Source organism: Hypanus sabinus, chromosome 2 (genome assembly GCF_030144855.1).
Source record: "Hypanus sabinus isolate sHypSab1 chromosome 2, sHypSab1.hap1, whole genome shotgun sequence".
NCBI lineage: Eukaryota > Metazoa > Chordata > Chondrichthyes > Myliobatiformes > Dasyatidae > Hypanus > Hypanus sabinus.
In genome coordinates, this window is record NC_082707.1 from 178,414,819 (window position 1) to 178,427,889 (window position 13,071).

At 44.5% G+C, this 13,071-nt stretch overlaps 1 protein-coding gene across 2 annotated transcripts in view; it reads left to right on the forward strand.

The window, feature by feature from the left end:
* The window catches only part of rin3 (Ras and Rab interactor 3), a 115,149-nt gene that overhangs the window by 1,396 nt on the left and 100,682 nt on the right, over nt 1-13,071 (forward strand). The window lies entirely within an intron of this gene.

A 13,071-nucleotide genomic window follows, 5' to 3' on the forward strand; every position in this document is an offset into this window, starting at 1 on the left:
TGGCAAAGCAACTCCTTCCATCACCTCAGTTTTGCAAACTGTTAAAGCCATCAAGACTTGTAATTTTATTTATTTATTTTTAATTTAGAGATACAGCATGGTAACAGGTCCTTCTGGCCCAATGAGCCCACACTGCCTGATTACACCCATGTCACCAACTAACTTTCTAACCTGCATGTCTTTGCAATGTGGGAAGAAACCGGATCACCCGGAGGAAACCCACATGGTCAAGGGGAGAACATACATAGTCCTTACAATGGCAGTAACTGAACCCAGGTTGCTGGCATTACTCTAACCACTAGTCTACCTGACGGCCCAATTCATAAATGTTATGAATGCCTTCAGCATTCAGTAATACTTAGAGAGTACCAAAAATGAAACAAAGTGTTTAAAAATCATTAAAGCATATAAAATAAAAAATATTTATTTTAAAAATAGACAAGCAAAATGAACAAATAACTATTAAGTCACATTTAAATAATTAAAAGAATTAATTATTTAGCATTAAAAAATAAATTACCTACACCTTGCCTGCCTTCTTCAGTTTTTCATTCTCCACTGAAATTAATGGGATCACATTTGTCTGATTGGGTGCAGAACCTGAGAGGTGATTTCCCCAACATTTATACTGGGGGGGTCTTGGCAATACAAAATTCCACTACTGATATCCATGTTCAGCAACTGATTTCATTGAAATCTCCCAGCCAATGATGGGCTTGGGACATCTGCATTTGACTTCATGAGCGCAAAATTGCTAGGCTTGCTGACATTTAAGAGAAAAGTCCAGGTCATAAAAACCTTTATCTTATGGCACTGCCCAAACTCCAGTGCAACTCCCCTCCCTTCAAAGCTGTACAGCTTCTTGCTTTTATAAGTTTCATTTGTGCAGAATTAAGCCATGGCACAAAGCAAGAGCAACAATTGCTCTACCTACTCCATTGCCATCATTCACCCTCAAAGGGTATCACTTTGTCATGTCTGTATTTATTTATTTATCTATTTATCTATCTATCTATCTATCTATCAATCACTTTAAATTGTGGGATTTAACCAATAAAGAGAGAGTGAAAATTCTGTGGGAGTTGGCTGCATACAGGCTATCTCTGGGTAAAGAATACCCGACTGACAGACATCTTTGCACACAAACAAGCTCTCATGATATCATCAAATTTAGAAGTCTGATGTTCATATGTTCATTTCTACAAACCGCAGAACAAGTTTCCTCTCTCTGTCTTTCTCTCTTCACTTTCTTACCAGTCTTATGTGCTTCTGATGCCATTCATTATAACTCTGTGGAAGTATAAGGATCACATTGAGTGATATTTTGTGTATCTTCTGACGAATGGATGGTTAACTTATGGACATCTGTAAAAGCGGCATGCTTGTGATAGCCAGAGACAAGCCTATGATGTGCTCCTATAAGGCTCTCACTATCTGGGCTCATTGAGTTCATGGCTCAGGTAGAAGAGGCTCTCTGAACTGTTGCTGAGCGACAGTGGTACTGCGTCCTCAGACCCTGCAGTGGCTGTCAGAGATGGATAATAATTACTGGCAATGCCAATGACTGCTGCCTCATAACTTCAGCAGTTCAGCTTCTATTCCGACCTACAGTGTCGTCTGTATTGACTTTACATGTTCTGCCTGTGACTGCGGGGATATTTTCCAAGCGTTCCGGTTTCTATTTGGGTTACAGAGATGTACAGGTTAATGGGTTAAATAGACTCTGCAACTTTCCCCTAATAAGAAGGGGAGAGGTAAGTTTGGAGGTAGAGGATGAGAGTATTGATTTGTGTAAACAGATTATTTGTAATGGTGCAGATTCTGGTGTCTGTTTTGATGAAGCGTGACCGCACGATGCTATGGTAGGCACAGGTGAACTGGATATGGAGGTTCCATGAATAAGTGGATTTAGATCTGAGATCACAGCCTCAGCTTAAGGGGACATTCCTTCAAAGGGAGGAATTTCTTCAGCCAGAGCGTGCTGCATCTGGAATGTGGAGGCCAAATCATTGTGTGTGCTTAAGGAAGAGATTGATGGTTTCTTGATTGCTGAGGGGATTAAGAGTTATGGGGAGAAGGTGGGATGAGGCTGAAAAATATCAGCCATAATTAAATGGTGGGCCAGACTTGATGGGCCAAATGGCCTAATTCTGCTCCTACACCTCTTATGGTCTTATGGTTCTAAGAATACTGGCTAACACCTTGAACCAGCGTTAATGGACAGCTGTACTGTCATACATTCCATCGTTTAAGTAAGGCACTAAACCACAGCCCCATCTGCTCTCTCAGGTGAAAAAAAATATGGTATAGCATTAATTTAAAGGTGTCCTGACAAGTATTTAACCCCCAGGTTTTCTGGCTGCCCCATTGCTGTCTGCGAGACTTTATGTGCATAGATTGACTGCACCAACTCTTAAATTACAGCAGGGACCATGGACCAGAAAATCCTGCAAAACGTTTGGCATGCTCTGAGGCCCCGCTTGATGCTATTTAAATGTAAACCTGCCTTTCATTACCCAATTCAGAGAGATACTCGGCACGTGCTGTCTTTGCTACACTTTCCGCACAGAGCCTGGTACTTCTTCCTGTGAATGCACAGTTAGATAATGAACTGTACGTCTGTGCTCCTCATTGGTTCAAGAATAGATTCTCACTGCCATTTGGGGTGACTGTGATGTGGTGTTACGTGATGAGCAAAGCTTCATTTAACACCACTTTGTCCAAATGTCTTTGTGCTCTCTTTACGAACTAAGTTCCCTTGCATACCTTCACAGTGTGTGAGGACAAGGCCAAACTAGTCTTTAAAGAGGTTCGATATGATTTCATTCCTTTATACTCAATTGCATCTTTGAGGATTCATTCTATCCTGTCCTCTTCAAGATTTAGTGCACAGACAGGCCTGTCTTTCTCTACTGTTATCTTCATTTTGGAACTGTTAACATAATAAACTTTGCAAATGCTGCAAATTCAGTGTTACACACACACAACCCTGGTGGAACTCAACATCTAAGGAGAGGAATAAACAGGAAAATGTTTGGGCTGAGACCCTTCATCAGGGCCCATACCCCATTAAAGGGGTCAATTTAGAACCCTGTACTTTCTTCATACTGATAGTTCCTAACAAAATGTATTGGGTTTCTCTGTCCATTGCAAATGGCAGTGAGCTTGGCTCTCTTGGTGATGGGTTGCATGTGGGCCATTGTTCCATACTGTCTATTGCATAGCCTCAGTGCCATGCTGTGCTTACACCAGGGTGGCGTTGCAGATTTGCAGGGAAATGCCTGCCATGCATTTTCCTTACAAGGACATAGAGGGAAAGTTACCAGAGATTTTAAGATGGCCAGTACATATGTGGAAGGACTGTCTCCAGGCACTGTAATTCATCAAGAGTCTTGGTGGGATTCAAACACATCTTTGGATTACAGGATGGAATTGCTGGTTTTGAATGCAGTACAATTTCTGCATCTCTTCACTGCCTACACAGTGCTATCCATTCACATCCATCTGGTGTCAAACCCTCTATTATTAGTTGGGATCAGTTCCCCATTCCTCTAAATCACAGGCTGGGAGGAACTGCAAACTTTAGAACAGAATGGGATGTTAATGAAGAAGCAAGGCAGTCAATGAGCAATCCTATCGATGATGCCAAAGGAAGATGGTTTACTGTAGGCATTCACAGGTTGTGGATGTCATTGGCAATGCCAGTAATTATTATCCATTTCTGACAGCCACTGCAGGGTCTGAGGAGGCAGATGGGACTCAATCACATTGGCGGATCTGGAAAGACATCCATGCCAGATCTGGATTATTTTTAAACATCTATCCTGTAATTTCATGAATCCTGATGCTGAAACCAGCTTTTTGAAAATAATCTGCATTTAGTTTGTTAAAATTCCCCATCTGATGTGCTGGGATTCAGCTCCTGGGATTTGAAACACTAGGAATCAAATTCAGCAAACCAAACCCTAAAATACTGTATGCACATGATTATGAGAAGAATACTAAGTAATCATAAACAGAATTGTGTCCGCTGCCACCCTGACAAGATGTATTGGTGGAACAGGTTGGCTCTTGGCCCTGTAGCAAGCTTCAGTTCCCTCATGCCTAAGCAAATAGGATTGTGAGCTTTGAGAATCAGAGCTGCCTGATGATGCATATGAATGAGGGCTGAAATGCATACACCTTGCCATGATTTGAGATGAAACCAGCCCCTTTTACAGTTACTGCTGGATAAAGTGCTGCATCTGGTCCTGAGCTGTCTGCATATTCGGGATGACGATCTCACCAATACAGTAAGGTGCTGGGTCAGGTACTTATAAAGCCCAAAGTTGACTCGAATAGGGAACAAGAATAGGGAGAGAACTATCAGAGAGAAAGTGAGGGCTACATCGGATATGAGACAACCCACTGATGTTAAGGAGTAACACACACAAAATGCTGGAGGAGCTCAGCAGGCCCGGTAGCATCTGTGGAAAAGATTAAACAGTCAATGTCCCAGGACCTTCATCAGGACTGGAAAGGAAGAGAAGTCCTCAATGACTGCAGTGGCTCAAGAAGCCGATTAGGGATGGGCAATTAAATCCTAGCTCAGCCTGTGAACCCTTATCCCTTGAATAAAGAGCAAAAATATAATTGTGACAATGATAATCACTTGCAGAAGTCATAATAGACAAGGAAAGGTTCACTACGAAGTTTTTCTCCATACATTCTATATGCTCTCCATTACTCTTCACTCCAGAACCAAAGTTTTTCCTTTGATGCAATGAGACCTTTGCTCTGCTTACATTTCCTGTGAAACATAAACAATCTAAGGAAGAAGTAAGACTCCTTCCCACAAACCTTCACCTGCACCTGGTTTCACCTGTCACCTGCCAGCTTGTACTTCCCCCGCCTCCACATCCTTTTTCTGGCTTCTTCCCTCTTGTGTGCGTTCCAGTCATTGAGGTGCAAAAATACCTATGATCTGTCAGGGGGAGAGTTTGAAGATTTTGACCCAGCATTAGAGAAGGAACAGTGATACATTTCCAAGTCAGGATGGTGTGTGGCATGGGAGGCAACTTCCAGGCGGCTCGGTCATCTCCAGTTATGATACCCTTAACAATGATCTGGGTACTGTTGTTACCCCTAGACTGGAATCAGGCCATGAGCTGTTCATTTTGTATGCTCCCCACACCCTCACTTCCAACATGTGCAGCTTAAAGAAAGGGCTTACTTGATTTCAGAAGTTGTTGAACTGGCAGGTGTTTCACTCTGATTATGGACCAAGACTGTCAGCTTGGTAACTGTTAAATGTGAGGGTAAGCTGTTGTCACCTTGGTGTCCACATTTCCGAGGATCTCACCTCATCCCTGAACTCCTCCATCCTGGTCAAAAAGGTGCAACAGCGCCTGTATTTCCTGCGGAGCATCAAGAAAGCTCACCTCTGTCCCAGGATGCTGACGGACTTTTACCGCTGTACTATTAAGAGCATACTCACCAACTGCATCTCAGTGTGGTATGGCAATTGTCCCATATCGGACCGCAAAGCACTCCAGCGTGTGGTGAAAACTGCCCAGCAGATTATCGGCACCCAATTGCCCACCATTGAGAACATCTACCATAAACACTGCCTGGGCAGGGCGAAAAGCATTATCAAGGATGCATCTCACCCTAAACATGGACTTTTTACTCTCCTCCCATCCGGTAGGCACTACAGGAGCCTCTGTTCCCACACCAGCAAGTTCAGAAAGAGCTTCTTCCCTGAGACTGTGACCCTGCTGAACCTCACATCACAGCACTAAGCAGAATTGCACCCATATTGTACTGTCTCAGTACTTTTATATTTGTGTGCTGTAGCACTTACTTTTTATTCACAGGTATTTTGTACATTACATCTACTCTTTGCATTTCTGGTTAGATGCTAATTACATTTCATTGGCTTTGTATCTGTACTCGGCACAGTGACAATACAGTTAAATCTAATCTAATCTATACTTCTCACTTGAGAACGCCACGGTGAGAAGGTTCTCCTCATTGTGTTATGAGGAGGCAACAGCTGATTCAGAGCTGGAGAATTCTAAGCCACAAGTTGCTGATGATGAGCTTCTGGTGCCCACAAATAAAGACGTTCCCAAATACAGCCACTCGGGCTTGACTGAACCAGAGATGAACGTCAGTGGGAAGTTAAGATTTTCTGCAATGAGGCATCAGCAAGTACACCCATGGAGTGATTTCCATGCTCAGCACAGGATCACCTTTCCCCTGAAGGCCGCGTCCAGAGCTGGTTTCAGCGTCCTATAACTGGTCAGGAACATCTGGAGAGGTCGTGTTCAGTGCGTCAGGTCTGCACACCACAGTTGTGAACAACTCCAGTGTAAGAAAGGGGGTGGCAGGATCACCCCTCCAGAGCGTACATGCTGAAATGTTTTCCAGTTCAGACTGAAGCTGGAAAACGGTTCCTCCTTTTGGTTGATTGAACTGATTCAAAACCTTGAGTAACCCTCTCACTGGGCTCATATGCAAACTTGGCTTGAAAGCTAACTCTGCTAACAACTCGTGACTCAGCAGTGTGAAAGACACCTTTCATAAGCAATATATGTCTAGGGTCGGTATGATTTGAGGTGCAACCAAACAGGAAAGTTGGGATGTTCCAATTAAAGAAACCGCGACTTGAGCGAATGCTGTGTAAATGCTGCCCGTACTCAACTATTGGTCGGCAAGAAGCAGCAGATCAGACACCACATAAAATTATAAAGGAAATATATTTACCAATTTCAGCTTTATGAAACAGTAAATAGAAAAAAGAAAAGAAAAGGAAAGGGCCCATTCCAGTTAAACCAGTGTGCACATAACCTTGGAGCTCATACTGGAGTATTTGGGGGTAACTCTTACTCACATGCTGGAGTTCACATTCTGAACTCTCCTCAAAGACCTTCTCAAACAACTGGCTCTCTTTCAGGAGTATTTGCCCTTCCTCCTTGGAGCCGTTCATCTGCACAAAGCACATCTTGCAACGGGGACACTTTGTCCAACGGCATTTTGTGGCATCTCCCCTAAAGACTATAAGGCCACAAGACATAGAATCAGAATTAGGCGATTCAGCCTTCCAAGTCTGCTCCGCCATTCTGTCATGGCTGATCCCAGATCCCACTCAACCCCATACACCTGCCTTCTCGCCCTGTTCTTTCCTGTGTGCCCCACTCTGCAGCTTCTGCCAAAAAGACCCCAGACCAGACTACTGTCCTTCAGCAATCTCTTTCCCATGGTTCTCTAGAACTTTCTCTGACACCCCACGATCCTGATTGGCTGACACACATTCCTAAGTTGGACAACATGGCTTCTTAACTTAGCTGAAGCCAAAACACACTTTCCAGCATGGCACACTGCTTTTACAGAAAACTGTTGATATAAACTACCTCACAGCATAGTAGTAGAAATCTTAACCAGGCATTACATTTATTATCTGGACTGCAGAAATATATAGAGCAGACCATAGAGACTATCAGATTTTCTGGCTTTCCTAAAGGATCACTTTACAATAATACCCCACTGTTATGGTTAGCACAGACTGTCTCCAGTAGGATCCTGCCTTGTTTAAAATCCCCTGACCATGCAACATCTACAGGGAGCCTGAAGATCAGTAGCTATTGTGAAGAAAAGCTAACATTGGACTGACATCAGTAGTGTGGATAATGGTTCCAAAGAATAATCAAGAGAAAATCTGGAATTCCAAGCAACCCACACAAAGTGCTGGAGGAACTCAGCAGGCCAGGCTGTATTTATGGGAAAAAGTACAGTCAACGTTTTGGACCAAAACCATTCAGCAGGACTCACTGCTCCCCCTACTGTGATCCCTGCTGCTCTCCAACTCCCTGACCACATGCTTACCCAGACCCGCTACTGCAGCCACGAATCCCTTCTGGGAACATGTCTTTGCCGGCACCTTATAGCACGTGGTTCCAAAGAGTAATTAGTTTGCATTGAATTAGTTGAATTTGTCGTATGTACATCAAAACATACAGTGAAATGCATTTGTGTCAAATCAAATCAGTAAGAATTGTGCTGGGGGCAGCCCACAAGTGTCACCACACTTCTGCAGCCAACATAACACGTCCACAACTTGCTATCCCTAACCGTGTGTCTTGGAATGTGGGGAGAAACTGTGGCACCTGTAGGAAACCCATGTGGTCAAAGGGAGTCCATGCAAACTCCTGACAGACGGTGGCAGGAACGAAAGCCTGGATGATGATCACTGACGTAAAGCGATTGCACTAACTGCTACACAACCACGCATTGTTTCCACATATAGATAGGAGCACTTCTAAATCCCTCACAGGGTATTCCCATTCCCTGGCAGGGATGCCAATGCATCACCTCCACTGAACTTGGTGCAGCCTAACTCGGAAGGACAATTGGAGGAAAAAGGGATCCAGGTGTGATGTGATGCTAGTAGGAATAGTTTCAAATGGGAAACACTGTGAGAATCCTCAACCACCATGAAATGTGGGAATTGGCATGGAGGGGGGCTTTGGGAAAATGGAGACATGCAGAGATTTTGTAAGCTCTGGGAGTTAGGGACCATGAGACAAAGATGGGCAAAGTAATCAATCAGAACGCGGACATAACCCCTGGAAGCTGGTGACTGAGAACAGCAGGTATGGGTGATGCACCATCAATAACTCTGAGACGTGGGTTAAGGTAGGCTCTTATTGGCTGGAAGAAAGCACGAGCAGCAAGTGACCATCACATAACATCCTGGAGACTGAGGAAGGGTCTGTGTCTCCAATCGCCTTTATACCGGGGTCTGTGGGAGGAGCCACGGGAGCAGTCAGCAGGGGGGCATGTCCAGACAGGTATATGTAGTTCACCACAATGGGATAAGCAGCAACTGAGGTTACAGGACAGTCCTACTATACAGGTTCACTGCTCAGGAGGCACGCAGACACAACACAGCCTGGGGGGCAGGTGATACGCTAACACTGAGGGTGCCCTGTGTAGGAGCTTCACAAGTGACCGGTATACTTTCGAAAAGAAGATCACAGAGGCCAAAAAGTCAATAGATTGATTGAGGTGATAATTGTGTATACATACATAAATATTTAGCTTGCGCTATAATTTCTTATGTGTAACTAGTTGGAGCTTGTATCTTTTTGAAAGGGGAAGAAAGGTACTGTAGTGATCCCCACATTACAAACAGTTTGGTAACAGAAATTTTCCCTTACGCAGATCACCACCTGAAAATTTGAGATATGGAATAATTTTCATTCTCATGGAACTTATGGCAAAAAAGTCACCAAGTACAGAAAATCATAATAGGACTGTTTTCTAGGAATGCGAGCATCACCCCCAACCTCTTAACACCTATAATTGTAAAAAATATCTTTGGTGATCCTTTTTCAACATTCTTTTAGACTTTGGATCCATTCCTTTTGTCTGGGATGTCCGTCCTGTTGATAGGGGTCAACCATGGATGTTGCTTCCCAGCTGTCGGTATGATACGCAAGCCAGGGTAGTAAGATAAGCTGTTGCCCACGCAGCAGGCTCTCCCTCTCCACGCAGCTGATGAATCCAAAGGAGCAGCAGAGATCGATACAGTTTGGCACCAGCAGCGTCGCAGGAGTTGCCAGCCAGCATTGATCTCAACATAGGACTGCCTCAGGGACTCGAGCTTTCTTCTCAGAGTTTACTCCCAAAGCCCACCCCATGAGTGGGTATAGCCACAAGGCAGTGAAGATTGGAGATCAGAGTTTTCCTTCTCTTAGAATGAGCCGCCAAACGTAGCTGATGAGATCCATCTGCCCGAAGCGACTGGTTTCAAGGCAGTAGTAACCTGCCTTGGTCCCTTCTGCTGTCAATAGAGGCAGAAATGTCAGACTTAACAGCTAAGCTACACATGAAGCCAGGAGCTGGACTTAGTTATCAGAGGGTGTTTGAGACACACGCCACTGGGTAGAGTAATAGGTAGAGTGAGATTATCCCCACTTCCGCCCCCTTAAGGAATCAATCTAGACCTGTCTTTAGGAAAACAAGGGAGGAAGAAAATAGTTTGTCATGAGTGGTGCAGAAAACACTGCTATTCATTATTAGAAGTGTATCAGTAGAGTATTTGGAAAATTGATAGGATCAAACAAAGTCAGCGTGGATAAATGAAATCATACTTGCTAAAGTTACTGGTATTATTTCAAGGATATGATTAGTAGTACAGGTGAGGGATTACCAGTGGATATAGTGCATTTGAACTTTCCGAAGATTTCAACAAGGTCCCAGATAAACACAAGAGAGTCTGCAGTTGCTGGAAACCCAGAGCAACACACACAATATGCTGGGGAACCTCAGCAGGTCAGGCAGCATTTATGTTGATGTTTTGGGCTAAGGACCTTCATCAGGATCAGAAAGGAAGGAGGGAGATGCCAGAATAGAAAGTTGGGGGGGGGTGGGAGAGGAGGATACGCTAGAAGGTGACAGGTGAAGCCAGGTGGGTGGGAAAAGTAAAGGGCTGGAGAAGAACGAATCTGATAGGAGAGGAGAGTGGATCATAGGAGAAAGGGAAGAAAGAGGGGCACCAGGGGTAGGTGATAGGTTGGTGAGAAGAAGAGGTAAGAGGCCAGTGAGGGGAATAGAAGAGAGAGGGAGAGGGGAAAAGGAAAAAGGGAGGCAAAAAAAAATTACCTATCAATGTTCATGTCATCAGGTTAGAGGCTGCCTAGACAGAATATGAGGTGTTGCTCCTCCACCCTTAGAGAGGTCTCATCATGGCAGAAGACCGACATGTCGGAATGAACATGGGGAAAGGGATTAAAATGGTTGACAAAGCAGTCCCCAATTTATGTCGGGTCTCACCAACGTAGAGCAGACCACATCGGGAGAACTGGATACAACAGGCATACCCAACAGATTCACAAGTGAAGTGTTGCCTCACCTGGAAGAACAGTTTGGGGACCTGAATGGAGGAGAGGGGGGAGATGATAGGAAAGGTGTAGCATTTCTCACACCTGCAGGATAAGTGCCAGGAGGGAGATTAGTGGGGAGGGAAGGTAGCACATAAGAGATTAGACAGCAAAATGAAAGCACATGGCTTTGAAGGTAAGCCACTATCATGAGCCCTTCCCTGAGTGACAGGCTTGAATGATTAATGGGATACAATACAGTTCAAGTGCTTAAATTCTGACTATTCACAATATATATTAACAACACACACAACATGCTGGAGGAACTCAACAGGCCAGGCAGCATTTCTGGAAAAAAAGAGTCAAAAAGACAGTCAGTTGACTGTCACTTTTCCATGGACGCTCCCTGGCCTGCTGAGTTCCTCCAGCACCTGGTGGGTTTTGCTCGAATGTCCAGCATCGGCTGATCTTCTCTTGGTCACAGTATATATTAATTTAGTTGATGGCACTAAATGGAGTATGTCCAAGTTTGCTGACAACTGAAAGCTGAGGAGGTTGTGAACTTTGAGAGGATGCAGCAAGGGTGCAGTGAGTTTTGGGCAAATTAAGTCAGTAGAAAAATACATGGCAGATATAGTATCATGTGGGTAAAAAAACAAGTTTTATATTTTCATGGCAAAACCTGGAATGCAGATAATTATCTGAATGGCAAGAGATTAAGAAAGGGGAAGATGCAGAAAGACTTGAGTGCCCTTGAGCGCAACTTGATTTAAATCAGATAGATAGACAGATAGGTACTTTATTCATCCCCAAAGGGAAATTCAACATTTTTCCAGTGTCCCATACACTTATTGTAGCAAAACTAATTACATACAGTATTTAACTCAGTATAAATATGATATGCATCTAAAATCACCCTCCCAAAAAGCATTAATAAATAGCTTTTAAAAAGTTCTTAAATAGTTTACTAAAGTGCATTGAGTGGTAACTTAAGCTCAGTCCTAACCCCGGCACTTTAACATGCCTTGCCCCTGGTGGTTGAATTGTAGAGCCGAATGGCGTTGGGGAGTAATGATCTCTTCATCCTGTCTGAGGAGCATTGCATTGACAGCAACCTGCCGCTGAAGCTGCTTCTCTGTCTCTGGATGGTGCTGTGCAGAGGATGTTCAGGGTTTTCCATGATTGACCGTAGCCTACTCAGCGCCCTCCGCTCTGCCACCGATGTCATACTCTCCAGTTCTGTGCCCACGACAGAGCCCGCCTTCCTTACCAGCTTATTAAGATGTGAGGCGTCCCTCTTCTTAATGCTGCCTCCCCAGCAAGCCACCACAAAGAAGAGGGCGCTCTCCACAACAGACTGATAGAACATCTTCAGCATCTCACTACAAACATTGAATGACGCCAGCCTTCTGAGGAAGTACAGTCGACTCTGTGCTTTCCTGCACAGAACATCTGTGTTGGCAGTCCAGTCTAGCTTCTCGTCTAACTTCACTCCCAGATACTTGTACGTCTTAACCTGCTCCACACATTCTCCATTAATGATCACTGGCTCCATATGAGGGCTAGGTCTCCTAAAGTCCACCATCATCTCCTTGGTCTTGGTGATATTGAGACACAGGTAGTTTGAGTTGCACCATATCACAAAGTCCTGTATCAGTTTCCTATACTCTTCCTCCTGACCATTCCTGACACACCCCACTATGGCTGTGTCATCAGTGAACTTCTGCACATGGCAGGACTCCGAGTTATATTGGAAGTCTGATGTGTACAGGGTGAACAGGACCGGAGAGAGCACGGTCCCCTGCGACGCTCCTGTGCTGCTGACCACCGTGTCAGACCTACAGTCTCCCAACCGCACATACTGAGGTCTGTCTGTCAAGTAGTCCGTTACCCAAGCCACCATGTGTGAGTCTACTCCCATCTCCGTTAGTTTATGCCTTAAGATCCTGGGCTGGATGGTGTTAAAGGCACTAGAGAAGTCCAGGAATGTAATCCTCACAGCACCACTGACCCTGTCCAGGTGAGAGAGGGATTTGTGCAGCAAGTACGTGATAGCATCCTCCACTCCCACCTTCTCCTGATACGCAAACTGAAGAGGATCCCGGGCATGCCTGGTTTGTGGCCTCAGATTCTGTATTATCAGCCGCTCCATGGTCTTCATCACGTGTGACGTCAAAGCAACAGGTCTGAAGTCATTCATCTCCCT